Genomic DNA, 20,775 nt, shown 5'->3' with positions numbered 1-20,775 from the left:
TTTTTTTTCAGGTGAGAGTGGTATGTCAGGTGAAGGAAGTTGGTACAGCTGGGGAGGTAGGTTGGGTAGGTAAACAGACAAGACAAACAAGACGCATACAGGGGCGGTGTATGACACGTGTGGGGGGTTACACAATACGGGGACGGATGTTTGGATATCCAGAGCCCATGAGCCCACAGATGGCAACAGTGGAACTGATATCCCCACCCATAGGCAGTTGCCACTGTTCCTTCACTGCCCAGGACAGGGCTGTGCTGGGGGCTGTGTAGGCGGGGCAACAGGCATGCCTGTTAGTTGCGCCACCCGTGCCTTGAGCTGGCGTAGGGGCTCGAGAACAAAGTCCCGAATCTCCCTACGCACCACAGTCCGGATGCTACGGAGGGTGAGTGGTGGTCCTCCTCCGGCCACACTTGCAGTGGGGGGGCGAGCCCCATCCCCTGCAGCGCTTCCACCCACAGGTGGCACAGGGCCACCGTAGGAGGGTCCGGACTCGGCACTAGTGCCAGGTGCACTCGCCAGCTGAGGTGGGAGAGGTGGGTCCACTGGAACCCACCTTCCCTGTCGTACTATGTTTTGCATTATGTCATGACAGTTTGGGTTAGTGACATATAATACCATTCACAATTAGTTGTAACAGCATGCATTAGTATTCCCATTAACCAAACACCCAGATATTCACAACATTGAACAGCGTGCATAGCACATGCATAATTTGAACAGAAATACACAGTCCAACAACATGCAGGGTTAATTGATGGCAACAGGCCATCAGGTGTGGATGTATGAACAGGGCAGATGCATCAACAGACATGCAAATATATATGACCCAACAGGACAAACATCCAGGGGTGTTAATTGTGATTGCACATACCATTTTCACGTGGAATGGGTTATATGTGGTTATAGGGTGGGGTGAAGAAAGTAATATTAACACCTTCAAATAACAATACATATGCTGTACATTTCTAATAGCTACAGTTATATACACACTACTGTTCTAACTACAGTTTCCTATATGACAACTATTTCAACTTGGTGATAGGACTGTTACTGCAACATCAATATATATTTTATGGTTCTTCATACACATTCATATCTAGCTTTGTTCAGCTACATCATCCTGCTACATTTGCTTTATATAGCTGTAGACAAGTGTGGATGTTTGGTATATCAGACAAACATCATATCTGCATATTGCAGACTGAGAGCAACATATCCAGATTTTGGGATACACATTCCAGATGCAGCAACACTTTGAACAGATTTTGCTGTTTGGTTTTGAATCTCACATGCATTTCATTCTGTCTTGACTGCAGTATACTTTATTCAAGGGTTATTACTACTGTATTGCTGGATTCATGACACTTTCTCACACTCTCTCACTTGCTTTCATTTTACTATTCAGGATGGTACTTCTAGGCTTTATTGACATGTTTTACCAGTAGTTATTACAATCCTTTCCAGCAGTCTCACTTCTGTCATGTTTCAGTATTTCCACAGGGATATATTTCACACATGTGATTTCATCATCTTCTGCAGCTATACTTTTCAGCCTGCTGCAGGTTGTGTACTATTTTCTTACAGGCAGGGCATTTTTATTTCGGAATATATGTTGGACAGTTTCATGTTTAGGTTAAACTTACAGGCTGAAACACACTTTTGTAATCAAGCATTACTTGCATACACTTTCACACTGTTACTTGCAGATTTTATTCCTTACTGACTACACTGCACTCTTTTGCTGACTGTCATACTTTTATATTTCTTTACAGTTACTGGTAGTGGATTACTGACCTGCCTGGTGGCGCAACCGCACCAGCCTATCGCCATAGGCTCTGCGGTTCACAGATCGGACACCTGCAGCTGTAATATAAATGAAGTAATATTGGAATACACATCTCCATAATATCAGCTAGTTTAATTTCTTACATACATAATTAAATGTTACTTACTCAGTAGTGGGGCGTTGGGTGTTTGTCGGGCCTCCTGGATCCAAAGGTTCAGTTGGTCCTGCTTGCATCTCTTCAGGTCCGCATGGTGGTGACGGACCTGCTCACCAGTCCTTGGAATCCCTGTGGCACTGGTGAGATCATGAGCCAACCGGTCCCACGCCTCAGCCCTGTATGCTCCCCAGAGGACCTGGCCCTGCATGAGTTGGGCCTCATGATTATGGACTAGGAGCCAGACCATGTACCTGGACTCCTCAACATCTCACCTCTGTGCTCAAAAGCGACTACCCTCTCCTACTCCTGTCATTCTGCCTGCAGGTCAGTTCTACAATCGTTTATGCTGTGTATTCCCGCCTATGGGGCTTATATAGTCCGTTTTTTCCCGCACATATCTGTGATTGGCCATTTTGGAATTGTATCAACTTCACTAAACCTGCATTGTCATGCTCTAGTTTGTATTCATTCCTATATATTAGCTTTTATTGCATTCACAGGTACTGCTGTCATGGCTTAGTGGTTCTGTACCTTGACTATGGTGTATAGTATCCTGGGTTCGAACCTGGCCACTGCTTTTTATTTTTCATGACTGTCTAGACATGCTGAGGGGTGTGCCTGTGTAAAGGCAGTTTTGATACGGCTTGCTCAACGTTGCCCGTTGGTTAGCTTGTTTGCACGGTGCGCAGCTCCGCGCAAACGGGGTACGCTGCTTTAAGCCTCATTTGGCTATCGGCACGCATATTACGCTCAGCTCAGTTAGGGGCACATATATTTAGTGTGTTAAACCACTGCTCAGCTATGGGCAACCATTTTGCGCCAGTTAAACCACTGATCATCTACGGGCACATGCACTCACTCTGTTAAACTGTAGCTCCGCTATGAGCACATCTGGCATTTTTTTTTCTTTTGTTACCTCACATGTCTTCAATATAAATGGGCTATTTCATTACATTTTACATATATTGGGGTTTTATGTGTACATATTTGTCAGGGACTTGTTTCCTGCTTGTTTTGAAAAAAAAAATTGGTGTTGTGGGGGCTCGAACCATGAATGCCTGCTCGTCAGCCAACATCTCTACCGCTACGCTATTGTTTCTTGGCTTATTTTGCATATTTAGTTCTTATATGCTTTCCCACTGACTGCTAACTGTAGCTGCGCTACGGGCACGCCTGTGCAAATGAGCGCACTCACGGTTAAACATCTTTACAATTTAAAAAAATATATAACATGTTCATTTATATATATTTTATGTTCATAGTCTGTGGGGGCATGTGTTGTGTTGTGTTTATTCACATTTCCGTGGACTCTGTTGTGGGTGTTTACTTTGGGCACTTTTACACTTCTGGGAGCGTGTCCGCTTGCAGGGCTCAGCCTACGGACACGCTCCCTACTGTCTTACACGGACCGTGTTAGACTTAGGTGTGATTCAGCATGCTCTCATGAATATGCAAAGCATGCTGACATCACTCCGTTTAACTGCAGTCTCCGTGTAAGAGTTATAACTCTTACACAGAGGCTTCGTGAATCCTGGGGAAAGTCTTTCAAAAAGCTAGGGACTCCAAAACACATACCCTTTACTGTTATTACCTAAACCATTGCAGTCCATAATGAGTCACCTCCCAAATAGCCATAATGAGGGAAAAGGTGAGCCTTTCAAAAAAATAATTGGCACCTTACCATTCATTATTATGTATACTTATTGCAGCCTCTTGGTCTTCGATACTATCGGATGCCATTTCCTTAATCTAGTTTGTTATTATCCAGTATTTATTCCTCACTGTTTTAGTATTCAATTCACAAATAACAATATTCATTTTATTTCATGCAGCAATTATTCATGAAGAAAAACAACACCCTCAGCATTGAGTAACTATTTACAAGTGGCTTTTGTCTAAACATTTTCAGACTGTTAATAAACTATTATTATTAATATTATTATCATTATTATTATTGCTATTGTGATTACTACTAATGGGTGCTATTTTGAAACAAACATGATGACAGTTTAGATGCAACAGCTCTGCCTCCAGTGAAAAGAATGCAAAAACAGCCATTGTTTTAAGAAACAAATTATACTCAGAGGTACATGATATTATTCTGCTAACGATATATTTTTTTCCTTGCGGAGAATGGAAGGATGAAAGTGAAATTAGAACAGTTTTGGGAAAAGCTGGATTGTATGACATGGGTTATAGAAGCAATTTGACATGAAATAACAGCGACCCAAAAAGAAAACAAATATTTTAAACAAGGTGTTGTTCCTGTGAAAAGCAAACAGAAAGGTGGGTAGATATTTATAGCTTCAAGAAGGAGAGGGTAAACTAAATGCATCTATGGATGTTATATTGAGCTAACAAAAAAGAATTAGAAATCAGAATAAAGAGGGGGGACTTGTACAGTATATCACACAAACACAAATGCACGCATGCACGCACACACGTGCACACACACACACACACACACACACACACACACACACACACACACATGCATGCACATACACACAGGTTACTTTAGTACAGCCCATGTGTTCTATACATAATACTGTACAATAATACATCCATCTTAATACTGTACAATATTCAGACATTGGTTATTCTATTAGTATTTCATGTGCAAGAAATCTGAGCACATAAAACAAAATAAAGCACAGTAATGCAATTATATCAATGGTCACTCGGTACATTAATATTTCAGATGTTGTTAATAAAGGCTAATAGATAGGCATACAGTTTTAAAAGGAAGACCAAAGTTTTTCTCATTTGGATTTAGAGAACATTTTTACCTAAATGTGTTACCCAAATGTACTGTCTGCTCATCCTCTACTGCACTGTCACACAACACTCTGACATTTGTGAAAATCAGAATAAATTGTATACCTTTCTGTTTGTTTGCAAAACAATAACATTTTATTTTGCTTTCTTTTTCTGTAGAAAAAAATTCTATTTCTGTAGACATTCTTAGTAGATAGAGAGTAAGAGAGATTATTGGTATATCCTGACAATTTCATAAATGATATATTATTGCATTTTATTTGTTTGTTTTTTCATGCATGCTATATTCTTTTTTATTTTTGGGGGGGGACTAAAATACTACAGAGCAGTAAAATCAGTTGCATACGTGACATCAGCATACAAATTCTGATGGCCATCTTTTCAGACATTTTGTTTATTTATGCATTATAAATAATTTTTGTGGAGGTGCAGTGCAACAAAATACAAAATAATGTTTACCTCAGCACTGACGTGCAAATATGTCTTATGTCTGAGAATCTTATCATCAAAATTGTCATGCCAATAAATACTCTTAACTAGTTTTATGAAACAGTAAGCCAAACTGTGGTGTCATTACGTGATGAAACTTATCTTTACATATTTCTTTCTTTACATGTTTATCCCTTCCAACTAGGTTTCAGCACTTGCTAATGTGAGCTAAAGCACAAACATGCAGTCCACACAATATGCTAGGAACTTAGACAACACATCTCCTTTTACAGCCAGTATGTTCTCAACACTATGGTCCATTGAGTTGCTGTATTCTCCTTTGCACCAGGACAATGAGGTAGATATTGAAGTTAGAAGTTGTTTTAATGTTTCAAAAAGCTTTGACACCACACCCATACCACCCTCACTGACAAAGAACTTTCAAGCTGACTGTTTAGCAGACATAATTGGCAAAACTTGTTTAAGTTCAGTATATCACAGACAATATTTGGTAGTGTTTCCACACATGCAAACAATTTTTTATTTTTTATTTGATATTTGTTTATCAGGATGGTCTGACTGGACTAGTAGTCCATGTTCAGAGGAGGCCTGGGGAAAAAGCTCTATTACAAAGTAAACACATATAACAATATTTACTAGGTAATAAAAAGAAAGTGTATAGAAGAAACAGAGTACAATATCTAGGAGTGTCTAAACTGAAAATATAAAAACATTACAATTAGCATACAGTATTATGGCACCACTATAGACATCAGTATAATACAAAAATGTGAAATTCTGACAATCAATTAGGAATAGCAGTGAAAGGACTTATGTATAACTTATGTATATGGGAATTCAGTCCATACCTCTCAACTGTACAGATTTATGCAGAATACCCAGATTTTGGCTTCATATTTTTGGGGTCTGTTTTTCATAAAATTGTGGTTTTCTGGCAAATTAGTGGTAAATCATTAAAGACTAAAGTTCGAAAACATTGACAGACATTTGCGTTTCAGACTTCGTATACTTCAGAACATTCATGCTAATGCAAAACCTGTTATTCTATCAACTTTCTAAGTTTACAAGAGCAATATTTAAAAATTGTCCCAATTTTGAGCCTTTGTTCCACTTTTATTTATGGCTTTGTCCACATGCCTTCCTCTAAGAGGTTGACAGGTATGATGGGAACTCAAAAATAAAGGAGCTACTTGAAATTAAGTCTCCCTTGGAGAAGTGAGGAGTGTAGACGGGAGAGATAAGGGGGAACCCAAGAGAAAGGGAAAGTGGGAGTGGGAGCAGAAGGGGAACAGATTGGAACAGAGACAGAAAAACATATGTGATGTAAGACAATGAGATGTATGATCACCCTGCAAATAGGCAGAAGCAGAGCCAGTTGCTGATTAAGAGTTCCCTGAGAATTTGTTTAAACTTTGATGAGTTGATGGCATTTAGGATGTATTGAGGGATAGTGTTCCAGCTTCTGGATATTTGGTTGAAGAGTAGAGAATCTCCATAGCTATTGTTGGATTTCAGTGACTTTTAACTGGAATTTGTCAGATTATTTTAGGTTTCTATTATTAAAGTATTCTGCCGTGTCACACACAAAACAAAAAATAGTTAAATACTGAGGACATTGTTGTGATATATTACATGTAGATAATTCACTGCCCTGCTTCTGCTTGGAACTTATCTGTTAGTGAAAGCCCAACTTATTTCACTAACAGACCCAGATGGGTAAAAACTGCCTGTAGCAACTCAACAAAAATACTGAGGATTAACCTTAGATCAGAACCTTACAGTGGTAGTCATTACCAGAATGCATATAGGCTACCTGTGCAGTCTGTGAAAGACTGCAAGCAAGCTGCAATTCATAGAGGCCACTTACGCTAATGTGCGATGGCTGCAAATAAGCCTAAGCAAATGCAGTCCGAGCAGAATGTAAACAAGGAATGATGTAAACCAGCATATGCTAATGAAGCATTCTCTCACCTATGCAAATCATAGTGACATTTTCCTGCTTTTCCACTCTGTCTGCAGATATGGTATATAAAGCAAAATCCTACCTATCCTATCTACTTTGCAGCCCATGAAAATGCTGTCAATTCTTTCCTGTTGTATGATGCTTGCTTGGCTGAGCCAACACTGCTTGTGCCCAACAGCACTCACCAGCCAAAGAAGTGAAAATATAAGCAGAGAATAACTCATTATAATTTTGATATTTGGGAAATACGTGCATGGTTTAGCATGGAGAGGGGTATTATAAGGGTCTTATAGAATTTGTATGACCCCCATAGAGGTACTGGAGGAATGCATGGACGTCCTATCCCTGTGGATACTAAGGTATAAATAGCCCTCACTATACTTGCCATGGGGACCTTCCACAGACAGACTGGGGATGCACTGGGTATCTCTGAGGCTTCTGTTTCAAGGGCAATGCAGCAGTTCTTGGATGTACTCTTGGCAAGTGTAGATCAGTGCATCTGTTTCCCGGTATCACCTTAGGACTGAGCCGGGACTGTGCATTTCTTTTATGGGGTGGCACATTTCCCCGAGGTACTCACTGTAATAAATTGCACCCATGTTGCAGTTAGGGCCCCTTATGGTCCATGGTGTGAGGGGGTGCTACAGTTAGAAGGGCTACCTTTCCATCTGTTACCAGGTAGCATGTGATGCATGGGGGTGCATCGCCAATGTCTCTGCCCAGCATCCTGGCAGTACACACAATTTCCATGACTGGCATACTAGCTCACTCTGCCACCTCTTCTTGCATGGTATGATGTCCAGTGGTCTTGTTGGTAAGAGGAAATATATTTTACTTTCTATTTTATTTAAGAAGTTACTCATGGTGAAATGTATTGCTGAATACTAAACCACTTTTCCTTTGTTTTATCTCATTCTCTTTTCTCTCTCTTTTTAGTCTTTTGGGAGATGCTGGATAGCCTCTGGAGCCATGACTCATGACACCAGTCAGAAAGTGCAACAGAAGAGACCTACAGCACATCCCTGTCCCAGACCCATATTGTCATCTAGACAGCCTTTGGCCTCCTGAAGAGTCATTTCTGGTGCCTAGATGAGTTGTGGGTGGTCCTCAGAATGATCCACCTACTGTGTGCAGGATGTTTACTGCATGTCACATTTTGCACAACATGTTCATGTGCCAGTCTAGTGGTGAAGTGACCCATGCTGTCACTGCAGCTCCCACTTCCAGTCCTACTACCACCGATAATGACCAGGTGGCAGCAGTACTAAAATACCTCATTCAGCAGGCTCCTGCATGGTGTATGGCTGCAGAGGTAAAGAGGTGGTATCAAGTCCAGAACTATGGGCCATGTCATTCAGGTTAGTGTTTCCTTTCTTGTAAAAAAACACATAGAGGATAAGTGATGAATGCAGTAATATCTGTGAGCTATGCTTTGTGGTGCATGGTCTACTGTCACTGTTCACATATTTCCTCTCATCTTTAAATATTGTTTTTGCATTGGGAAAAGGTACTGATATTATTGTTTACAAAACTCATGCCTGAGTGCTCAGTTATGTTGCTGCAAACAAATCCCTTAAGTTCTGCTGAAATGTTGTAGTCCTAGATTAGTAGTCGTTTGGTCTAAGGGCCTAATAGCAAAATGCATATATTAACAAGATTATCCTGAAAACAAAACTGCTTATAGGTTAGCACTAAACTAAGTGCCCTTATGGGCCATTTGAAGCATAGCCAGTTACCTCATGGAAAAGTCAAACCCTGCACATTGTGCTTGCAAGGTAAACACCTTATCCATTATGCCAGTTTCTCCACCCTTATGCCAACTCTTCTTTTACACTCATATACACATTGCTGCCTTTCAGAGTTCTGTAAAAGTATACACTTTACTACATTACAGAACTGAACCAATTAAATATTTTCCAGTTAACCTCAGTAATTCATTCCATGTTCTGCTTTTAAAGCACCAACTTCTAGTACCATTCAGTGCAAGATTAGGAGGCAAAGAAACTAAGCCTTCTTATATTCCTCCAGAAATTATGTCGCCCCTCTTTCAACAAGTTGCCCCTTAAAAATCAAAGCTGTTATAGTATTCTGTTAATTCTTTACTGTCCTAATATCTGTGTAATCCTAAGTGTTAGAGAGTGAACTGAACTCTATACGACTGCCTGCTGAAACTCGTAAGGCATCATGTAAATAAAAATCACATTTTTAACTGTTTTTCACAATAAGCTATAAAGAGTCGGTTTTCCTAAATATATACATAAAGAATTTCCTCATCTGGTGTTTCTTTTAGTAAAAATTGGTAATTTAGTACTTAAAATTAATTCATACCTTGCAGTTGAATGAAACCATATCACATCATATTGTTTTTATATTGTGCAATATTTTCTTAGTTTAAAGTATGTTGTCTGCTGAGGTACTGCACATCAGATTATTTTATTTTGCCCTACACAATAATTTGTGGCCTTAGAAACAAAAAATATCATCATTTGTGCACTGGTGACGGTGAAGTAGTAAGAGCGTTAGTTTACACTGCGGGGTTTTTATTTTAGTCTGCAACTTTTTATTACTGTTTCCCTGAAAAGTTGTGCATTACTACTTTTAGGTTTTAGGTAACTGCCTGCTGTGACAACATCAGTGCATACAGCATTAATGGCGTTAATCACTGCAATCTTATACTATGGCATACATCTTTCTTTCCATAGTTTAATGAGGTTTTATAAGTAGTATTATTACAGGAATGGAATGCATACAGTTACAATGTGTCCTGTGTTCCCCCACCCCTTTTTATTTAAATAACTTATTCCTCTTCAACTTAAACATTCACCCATGTTTGTTAAGGTCAAAGTGTAACTAAGCTATGGACAGGATCATTATGGAACTCATAAACAAAGACATTGGGGACCTACAGACATTGGATCCTACCCAATTTGGCTTTGTCAAGGGCAGATCCTGCCTTTTGAACTTGGTCGACTTTTTTGAAACAGTCACTAAGGCCATTGATGAGGGCAAGGCAGTTCACACAGCCTACCTTGACCTTGCAAAAGCCTTTGACACAATACCCCACTCGAGCATCATAGACAAACTCACCAGCTTAAATGTAAACCCATATGTCACAAGATGGGTTGCAAACTGGCTCAAGGACAGAACCCACAGGGTCAGAGTTGCTGGAGCTATGTCAGACTCTAAGCCAGTCACAAGCGGTGTCCCACAGGGCTCAGTCCTGGGACCCCTCTTGTTCGGCATTTATTTTTCCAAGGTACAGGCAAACATAGGAGGATTGTGGCTGACAAAGTTCGCAGATGACTGCAAACTGGGCGCCATAATTGATACTCCAGCGGACACAAACATCCTTCAGAGAGGCCTCATAGAAATGGATAATTGGTGCCAGAGCCATGGCCTTAAGCTGAACGCCAAGAAATGTATAGTCATATCCTTTGGGAAAAACAAGGTAACAAATTACCACATAGGCGGTAATCCATTAACGGAAGAGGTAATCAGGGACCTAGGGACCCAGGTTGACAGTAACCTCTCATTTGACACTCACATTGCCAAAGTGGTTAGGAAGACCTTCTATATTGCCCACCTTATCATGAAGGGTTTCACATCTAGATCAAGAGAGGTCATTGTGCCTCTGTACTCTTCTCTTATCAGGCCAATGATTGAGTACAATGCCCCATTTGGGATGTATCTCACCCGACACCTGCAGCAGTTGGAAAGACCCCAAAAGTTCCTCACCAAGAGGATAAAGGGTCTTAAACATATGTCATATGCTGCCCGACTGAAAAAACCCCAGCTCTATTCAGTCGCATACTGCCTACTCAGAGGTGATCTGTGCCTGACGTACAAGGCCATGTCCAATCCTGAATTAATGGACATGCTCCACCTCAGAAAATCCAAATCCATCAGAGCCACGAGAACAAATTACTTAAACCTCAACACAGAAATAAATAGAACATGCTGGAGGGACAGATTCATAACCCAGTGGCTCCCTATACTCTGGAACAGAATCCCAGTCCATGTTAGGCAGAGCCCCTCTCTGACTCTATTCAAGAGAAATCTCGACGAGTGGATGGGAGATCATAAGTTTACCCCGGGGGTCATCTCTGTGTCACTACTAGACAGAGGTATAGTAAACTAAACCCTAAAAGGGCGTAGTATTCTCATCCTAAGGGGTGGTGTAAGCCACATACACTCTGGCTAGGCTTATAAATGCCCTAAGGCAGATAGCCTAGTACGAACCTATGAACCTATGAACAGAAATGTCACACTTGATTCACAGTAGGGCAAGGTCAAATGTGTCATACACATCTTCTAAAGGCAGTGCAAGTGGTTTTGAAGAGGGGTCGTCATGAGAGCTGGATGGTGAGTTGGTCTGATTTCATGACCTACCTGATGCAGGTGATCCTGCAGACACTGATCTGGCAGTTCTGTGGCACCACGATCAGGACTTTGAAGGAGGATTCTGTGACACAGAGATGAGCGCTGACATGGCCTACATGAAATCTGTTCTGCTTGTTCATTCCAACTAATTACAGTGCTTTCTTGAGAAGCATATACAGTCTCATGATCTGCTGCCAGCTGTCCTCTTCCCTTTGGAGGACTAACTCCTGCTTGAGTCCAGTAAGTCCTACCTAGTATAGAAATGGAAGTGTCCATGGCAGATGCTTGGTGTGCTACCCTACTAAGCATCAGTGTGATCATGGAATTATCCCTACTCTCTGCCATTTCCAAATAGTGATGGAAATCGTCATATACACATCGGAAGGTTCCAACCATTTCCAGCTGACTGTCTGTGGCAGTGCTCTGAGATCTAACAATCATGGCACAATTGCTGCTGGGCAGCTAATGCTTTATGTGTTTTCTGGGGTAGTTGTAACAAAGTCCTGTGCCTGGCTACCCATTGTAAAAGTGTCATTGTGGACACTGATACCTCCGAATGTCTGCCGTCATTCTCAAAATGTTCATCTGGGTTAGGAGATACTGGTGCAGAGGTGCAGATGTTTTCCTCCTGTACAACAGTAAGTTAATATCAGCATGTGCTTGACTTTGTGATACAGTGTCACTTCCTGCAGAGTTACTAATGTTGTTGAGTGTGAGATATTCCCATTAAATATGGAGACTGATGGCCACTTTGCTCAAGATGCCTAATAAATAAAACTACGTCATCATTATCATCATCATTACCTCATAAATATAACTATGTTATCATCATCATCATCATTATCATTACCTTATAAATATAATTATGTTATCATCATCATCATCATCATTACCTCATAAATATAAGTATGTTATCATCATCATCATCATCATCATCATCATCATCACCTCATAAATATAACTATATAATCATCATCATCATTACAGCATAAATATAACTATGTTATCATCATCATCATCATCATCATTATCATTACCTCATAAATATAACTATGTAATCATCATCATCATCATCATTACCTCATAAATATAACTATGTAATCATCATCATCATCATCATCATCATTACCTCATAAATATAACTATGTAATCATCATCATCATTACCTCATAAATATAACTATGTAATCATCATCATCATTACCTCATAAATATAACTATGTAATCATCATCATCATCATTACCTCATAAATATAACTATGTAATCATCATCATCATTACCTCATAACTATAACTATGTAATCATCATCATCATTACCTCATAAATATAATTATGTTATCATCATTATCATCATCATCATTACCTCATAAATATAACTATGTTATCATCATCATCATCATCATTACCTCATAAATATAACTATGTAATCATCATCATCATTACCTCATAAATATAACTATGTTATCATCATCATCATCATCATCATTACCTCATAAATATAACTATGTTATCATCATCATCATCATCATTACCTCATAATTATAACTATGTAATCATCATCATCATTACCTCATAAATATAACTATGTTATCATCATCATCATTACCTCATAAATATAACTATGTAATCATCATCATCATTACCTCATAAATATAACTATGTAATCATCATCATCATCATCATTACCTCATAAATATAACTATGTTATCATCACCATCAACATCATCATTACCTCATAAATATAACTATGTTATCATCACCATCAACATCATCATTACCTCATAAATATAACTATGTTATCATCATCATTATCATTACCTCATAAATATAACTATGTAATCATCATCATCATCATTACCTCATAAATATAACTATGTTATCATCATCATCATCATCATTACCTCATAAATATAACTATGTAATCATCATCATCATCATCATTACCTCATAAATATAACTATGTAATCATCATCATCATTACCTCATAAATATAACTATGTAATCATCATCATCATCATTATCATTACCTCATAAATATAACTATGTAATCATCATCATCATTACCTCATAAATATAACTATGTAATCATCATCATCATTACCTCATAAATATAACTATGTTATCATCATCATCATCATTACCTCATAAATATAACTATGTAATCATCATCATCATCATTACCTCATAAATATAACTATGTAATCATCATCATCATTACCTCATAAATATAACTATGTAATCATCATCATCATTACCTCATAAATATAACTATGTAATCATCATCATCATCATTACCTCATAAATATAACTATGTAATCATCATCATCATCATCATCATTACCTCATAAATATAACTATGTAATCATCATCATCATTACCTCATAAATATAACTATGTAATCATCATCATCATCATCATTACCTCATAAATATAACTATGTAATCATCATCATCATTACAGCATAAATATAACTGTTATCATCATCATCATCATTACCTCATAAATATAACTATGTAATCATCATCATCATCATTACCTCATAAATATAACTATGTTATCATCATCATCATTACCTCATAAATATAACTATGTAATCCTCATCATCATTGCAGCATAAATATGACTATGTAATCATCATCATCATTATCATTACCTCATAAATATGACTATGTAATCATCATCATCATTACCTCATAAATATAACCATGTAATCATCATCATCATTACAGCATAAATATAACTATGTTATCATCATCATCATCATCATTACCTCATAAACATAAATATGTAATCATCATCATTACCTCATAAATACAACTACGTTATCATCATCATCATCATCATCTTCAACAGTCATTCTGCTGCTATCTTCCAAATTTATTTGTACAGTGGAACTGTTTATGTCTACTGCTGATCCAATAAGGAATTATTTGTAAACATTACTAATAAAGAAATAGATGCCGTGGTCCTTTAGTTTGATTCTCGGCTGGAGTTCCTTCTGTGCAGAGTCTGCTTGTCCTCCCTGTGGCTGCGTGAACTGTAAAAGACATGCAGGTAGGTGGGTGTGCCTTCCGTGAAGGTTGGGTGTCGGGCTGGTAACTTGGCACCATAAAAAAAAACACTGCCAATCATTAACAGACAGGTGATCCACTGTGGTGACCACTAACCAGGAAAAGCTGAAAGACATTGCTTTTTAATAATAAAGAAATAGTATACATTACTGTATGCTTATTAAGGAGGTGTGGGGGACAATTACCATGTACACTGTTCATTCTGTGTAGATGTAGAAGGATCACCTATTAATAGTAATTGTCATGTGTTTCATGTAATCATTCCATGTCAGTATTCACTTAGTTGTATAAGTATAAGTTACTGTTTTTAAACCAACGTTCCTGAGCAGACAAGTGTTGCTGCTGCTGCAGACATCAGTAATAGCCAGTGTCCACACCAGCTCTGATTATTCCAGTGCCATCATTGTCTGTGTCATAGTCACACCATGGATGTAGAGGAGGTATTATTGTTAATGGGATTACTGATGGATGCCACCCCCCACCTGCACTGGTACAGACAATTACATTCTGCCTCGCCTTCCTTCTAGCATGTTCTACCATATCATCTTCCTGCACTGTATTAATGTGCAGTTTCTTCCAGCAACTGCCTCAATGTCCAGGACAACTTGATTCCAGGCTTTTCTCTTCTCAGCTTGTTTGGGTCCCCCTTTACCAAATAGACATTTACTGTATGCCCTAAAGGCTGCCATTGAGGATGCTGTTTTCCTCATAGCTACAGCTGACCTTTCTCTGCCTTGATCCATTGTTCTGCATCACTACTGCACATGAAAAAAAAAATGCCACAGTCATACACAAAAAACTTTTGATATGATCATCAGTTTAAATAATACAACAATGACACTATGCCTGTTGTCCTTATAAAAAGTAGGTGGCACAAACCCCGTAGTTATATATACATGCAAAATCTTAGTCCAGCAAAGTAAAGTTTTGTTATTATAATGATAGCACTTTCATAAATACATTCACAACAGTAAAACAATTAGTTTAACAGTTTCCGCCTTTCCCTAGCCCCTGCTACTGTCTTATATTCATAATTCTGTCATTTTTCATGAAAGCATTTCATGTAAATTCAGGTCCATTTACATGCTTTGTAAGCAGATTAGGCCCTTTTACATTTAGCTCTATGAATTGCAGTGGTACATGAAGGTCTAAGGCCACTTTTTCATATAACTAATTCTCAGCTACTTGTGAACATGGCCAGGGGTTAACTCAAACCCACTAGGCGCAGAAACTGAGTCCTTAGCACTTCCCAGCATGCCCCAGAAGTGTCCAGATAGCCTCAGATATGTTCAAAGCTGAATAAATTTAGAAAAAACAAGAATCTAGGGTACAAGCACATTATCCTTTATGGACTGCCTTAAAGCCTTTATACGTGGTCTCCTACTGTTTACTGAGAGGTGATCTATGCCTGACATACAAAGATACAAGGCATACCCAGATCCCGCTCTGATGGAATTTTTGCACATTTGAAAAATGAACAGTATCTGAACCACTAGATCCAAGGATTTAATTTTTGCTTGCAACATAAATAGAACATGTTGGTGAAACAGATATGTGTCTCAAAGGATCCCCATGCTCTGGAAGAGATTCCCCATTCATGTGAAGCAGGGACCATCACTAACCATTTTTAAGCATAACCTTGACCAATGTATAGGAAATTAGAAATTCACCAGGGTCTGTACCTCATGCCTCTGATGGGCAGAGACAGACAGTAGCTATGGCCAAACTAACATACCTCCCCATATAAACTTTAAAACCTTCCTAACTAACATACACTCTCCTAATAAATGCCATGATACACAGGGACACAACTGGGTTGGATTCCACAGCTAGGCTTATGAAGGTCCTGGCGGTTGTTCGCCTAGTATATGCCTATAAACCTATGAACCTATGAACAGAATATGTTGTAAGGTAGAAAAGTGATTTCACTTGAAATGCACACACTGCAGTACAGTGATCTTTGAAAACGCAGCCTAACCCATAAACTACAATGAAAATTATCCTTGTTAGCCCATTTAATGTGACTACAGAACTTAATATTTATGGTTCAGATTTGGAACATAAAGGGAATCAACTTAAATAATTGTGTTACACATATGTGTTTATACTACATACCTGTTGTGGAGTAAGCTTGAAGTAAAATGTTTCATTTAAAAACATTACATTAGTAAAATGTATAATTCAATTAAAATACTAAATTGTAAAACATAGTGAAAGGCAAAATATGTTATGTTTTAGCTAATTTTGAAATATTACAAGAGCTCAGCCATTTATACTTAACTGGACATTTTAACAAAAAAGACACACTAAAATGGTATCTGTGTATATAAGTACACAGACACACACACACACACACACACACACACACACACACACACACACACACACACACACACACACACACATACACATTCTTGAGCACTGCCCAACTCTTTTTGAAGTTTATATTTCAGATGGATGTTTAGTATCCAATATAAAAGGTAATACCAGCCGATAGGAATGAAGCGCAAACTTCACAGCATACAAATAAATATTATAAGACAAAGATTTATTTTTCTGAAGAAGTTCCAAGACTAAACTAATAAATCATTTTTTGGATTTATTTGTATGCCGTGGAGTTTGTGCTTCATTCCTATTACTACTAATGTAGTTGACTTGTTCCTAGTGTTATTTGGTTCTATAACAGTTGCCCTGTACTGCATTTGGTTCAATATCAAAAGTCATGCAGTAAATGCAAAACATGGGCAGGAATACTGGTCTTTATTTATGTATTTATTTTTTGTTTGAGCTGTTGCCCAGTTAGCCTGAAGTATAGGTTTAATTTTTCAAGGCAAAATAGAAATATTCTCCCACATATTGAGTCATTTTGAAGCAAACTTCATTTGTACTATGTGGGACTTTTTCTTTTGTGAGCTGGCATTCAGTTCACAGATCATATAGCAGTCACATCACAAGAAAGTGGGAGTGATGTTACCTTTTCTGTTGTCCTTTTGTAAGATAATTCATCTTTGGTGGAGTCAGCTCATAAAACGAATAGTGACAGCTGTAAGTTTCTTCATTTACTAAATTCAGATGGAATTTCTGTTGTTGTCTTTAGCTGTTATGAATGTCAAGCCTGAACTTTTATCTCTCACATTTCATCTCTCTGGCATACTGTCTTTGTTTCCTGCTAAATTTGTAGATTTCCATTTATCCCTAATCAAGGTGATTCCACTACCTTGTGTGTTCACTCTGCTACCCTACCTCAGCCACTGCAAAAAAAAAAAAGTATATATATATATATATATATATATATATATATATATATATATGTGTATAAAATGTTTTTTTTTTCATTTCCATCCGAGGTTTATTTATTTTACTTCTTGATTTATTTGTTACACAGGTAGTTGGACTTGTTTAGAGAGCCTTTTCATCCATTACACAGGCCAAAAACAACGATAAACAGCCTGCATAAAATTTCATACAAAAAAGATTATTAATAATAATAATAATAATAATAATAATAATAATAGTACCCATTTGTTAACTAGGTAGACACACAGAACACACAATTCCTTTATAAGAGTAATAAAGGAGCAATGTCCATTTAAGCCACTTGGCACTGAGGGCTGAGGGAATCAAACCCTGTACCACAGGAACTACAGATTTAGATTACATTAGCGTATGTAAAACATTAACACTGACTGAAACTGCTGCATATGAAGGACCACAGAAGTCAGTCAACTAAAACACAGAATAAAACAGAAGAGCTAAAGAGGACATCACATTAATACATCAGACAGCATCTCTAAAGCACTTGAAGTCTTATTGCCATCTCCCCATTGTTTAGTGGTCAAGGTGGTACCAGGAAACCCACTCCTGGTACCAGTAAGTAATAGCCACATACTGAAATACCAAGCTTTCAGATAACTCGCAGTACATATGTTGCCAAAAGTTCAGTGCAATACATTGTCATGCAACCAATGTTTATTTTTCACTTCATCAATCAAATGTATTTTTATTTAAACCCATTTATACCGAGCATATTTTAAACATTGTCTCTGTTCTTCACCCTTTTTTATTATACCTTATTATACAAACAGCTCATACGCTGTAAAGGCCATTTCTTTAATACTAAACAGCATTACATATTCTATCTTATCTGCAGATACTCTAGTTGCATTAAAAAGCTTATTAGAGTAGAATGACTTTTTCATACCTGTGTTGTTTTGATATACGTCTCTAATGTTAGGCTTCAAATGAAGATTTGCTAAGGATGCCAATTTCATTTACATGCCGTTGACTGAACAGGATATGTTGTAAGATGCAAAAGTGATTTCCCTTGTAATGCACGTACTACAGTGCGGTGATCTTTGAAAATGCAGCCTAACCCATACACGACAATGACAACTATCACAGCTAAAGTGTTTAATGTGACTACAAAACTTGATATTTTTGTTCACATTTTGGAATATATATAAAGGGAATTAAATTAAATAATTGTGTTACATATATATGTTATACTGTATACATGTTGTGGAGTATAGCTGAGGTAAACTGTTTCACTTAAAAACATTAAATTATTGAAATGCATAATTTAATTAAAATATTAAATTGTAAAACATAGTTAAAGATAAAATATTTTATGTTTTCTCAAAGTCTGAAATAGTGTAAGATCCAGAGTGTGTTTTGGATATAACAGAGGCTCTTCATGGGAATTGTTGCAAGATCTTTTTGGAATCAAGGCATGTATGGGGTGTGTAACACAAAATTAATTTTAAACAATGTGTTATGCACAGTACAGCTATAATTGTAATGAAATCCATTGTCCTGTATGCATGATGTGTTATATTCTGGATCACAGTTACCTATCATGTATTATGTTTACAATAACATGACAGTTTTTGACAGAGGGATAAGATCGGATTTGATTTTTACTTGCGTAGCTTCTGTCCTGAATAAATGAGTATATAACACTTCATGGAAGAAAAATTAATAAATCTGTATGAAACATTTAATAGTCATTACATCAGCTCTCTACATGTATACAGAACTATTCTGGTCATAAACCCAAAACCACAATGTAAGCAAATTACTTTGCAACCAGACTTATATTCCTTTGTAGCTCCAAAATCTGGGAAATATCCTAAATGTGGCTTCTACCTTTACTCTAAAAAAACTTAACTAAATAATTAATAAAACAAAATAACTGTCTGAGTTTTTCATACTCCCCTCAGCCACACATAAATGCAATCAAAATTAAAAAGTTTTCATAGCTATGGTTCGCAATGATTTATTTCTTTACAATGAGAAAGGATCCTTATAGTTTTATCTTCATACTAAAGAAAGCTGTATTGCTTTCCCTAACAGATGGAATGTGTGGGTTTGTTATGTAAAACGGAGTCACAGATTGTCAAAAATAGCTCATAAAATGAACTTCTGATTTGGAGTCATTTGACTGGTTGATACACTTTCTGCATTGGTCCATTGCTTTTTAACAAATGTCTAGCAAACAAAAAGTGCCAGCATCAGCAGGTAGCGCTTTGTGGACCTTGTCAATTAAGTACCCATAACCGAGTAGAACTGAGAATCCTATCTTTTGTTTGTGATGATTAAAGTCATAATACTGATCTTCAAAAATCATAGCAGATAACCGAGGAAAGGGGCACTTTCTTGTTTTATGTAATAATGTGCAGTTGTTAGATGCTGTATATACAATAATGAGTAGAATTTTTACAGATGGAGTTCAACACTCATAGCTTATTTGCTCTTAAATTATTCCAGGCTACTTTACAATAAATAATTCTAGTGGTATTAACATCAGTGCCAAATGTATTCCAAATAAACTCCAGAAAAAAACCACAGCGAAGGAACAAACAGCTAATATGAACAGCTTTATTGAAACAGCTGAGCGCTTTCTTCCCCTCTATGATAAGGGACTTCTTCAGAATAAATTTACAAAAATCAAATCAAATTTGTAGATTTGTTCTGAAGAAGTCCCTTATAGAGGGGAAGAAAGTGCTCAACTGTTTCAATAAAGCTGTTCGTGATAACTCTTTGTTCCTTCACTGTGGTTTTTGTTCTAGTATTAACATCAGTGTTTGTACAGAGGGGAAATGCCACTCTGAAAGCAAAATGCACAGTTCTCTGCCTGATTCAGAGACATCAAATGTATAATTTATTGTGTAGGAGGAACATGGTTGTTAAT

The 20,775-nt window shown here is 37.5% G+C and overlaps 1 protein-coding gene across 1 annotated transcript in view; it reads right to left on the bottom strand.

Annotated features, from left to right (window-relative positions):
- The window catches only part of LOC122800284, a 118,289-nt gene extending 99,424 nt beyond the window's left edge, over nucleotides 1-18,865 (bottom strand). Inside the window, exon 1 of the mRNA XM_044069772.1 lies at nucleotides 18,787-18,865. The gene's annotated coding sequence lies outside the window, so the exon portion shown is untranslated. The remainder of the gene's footprint in view (nucleotides 1-18,786) is intronic.
- Between the last annotated feature and the right edge of the window lie 1,910 nt (nucleotides 18,866-20,775).

The sequence above is a fragment of the Protopterus annectens genome, chromosome 4.part0, assembly GCF_019279795.1.
Source record: "Protopterus annectens isolate FY-2018-M chromosome 4.part0, PAN1.0, whole genome shotgun sequence".
In the NCBI taxonomy this organism is placed as follows: domain Eukaryota; kingdom Metazoa; phylum Chordata; order Ceratodontiformes; family Protopteridae; genus Protopterus; species Protopterus annectens.
The sequence above is the reverse complement of the archived record's forward strand: the minus strand, read 5'-3'. Positions and strand labels throughout refer to the sequence as shown.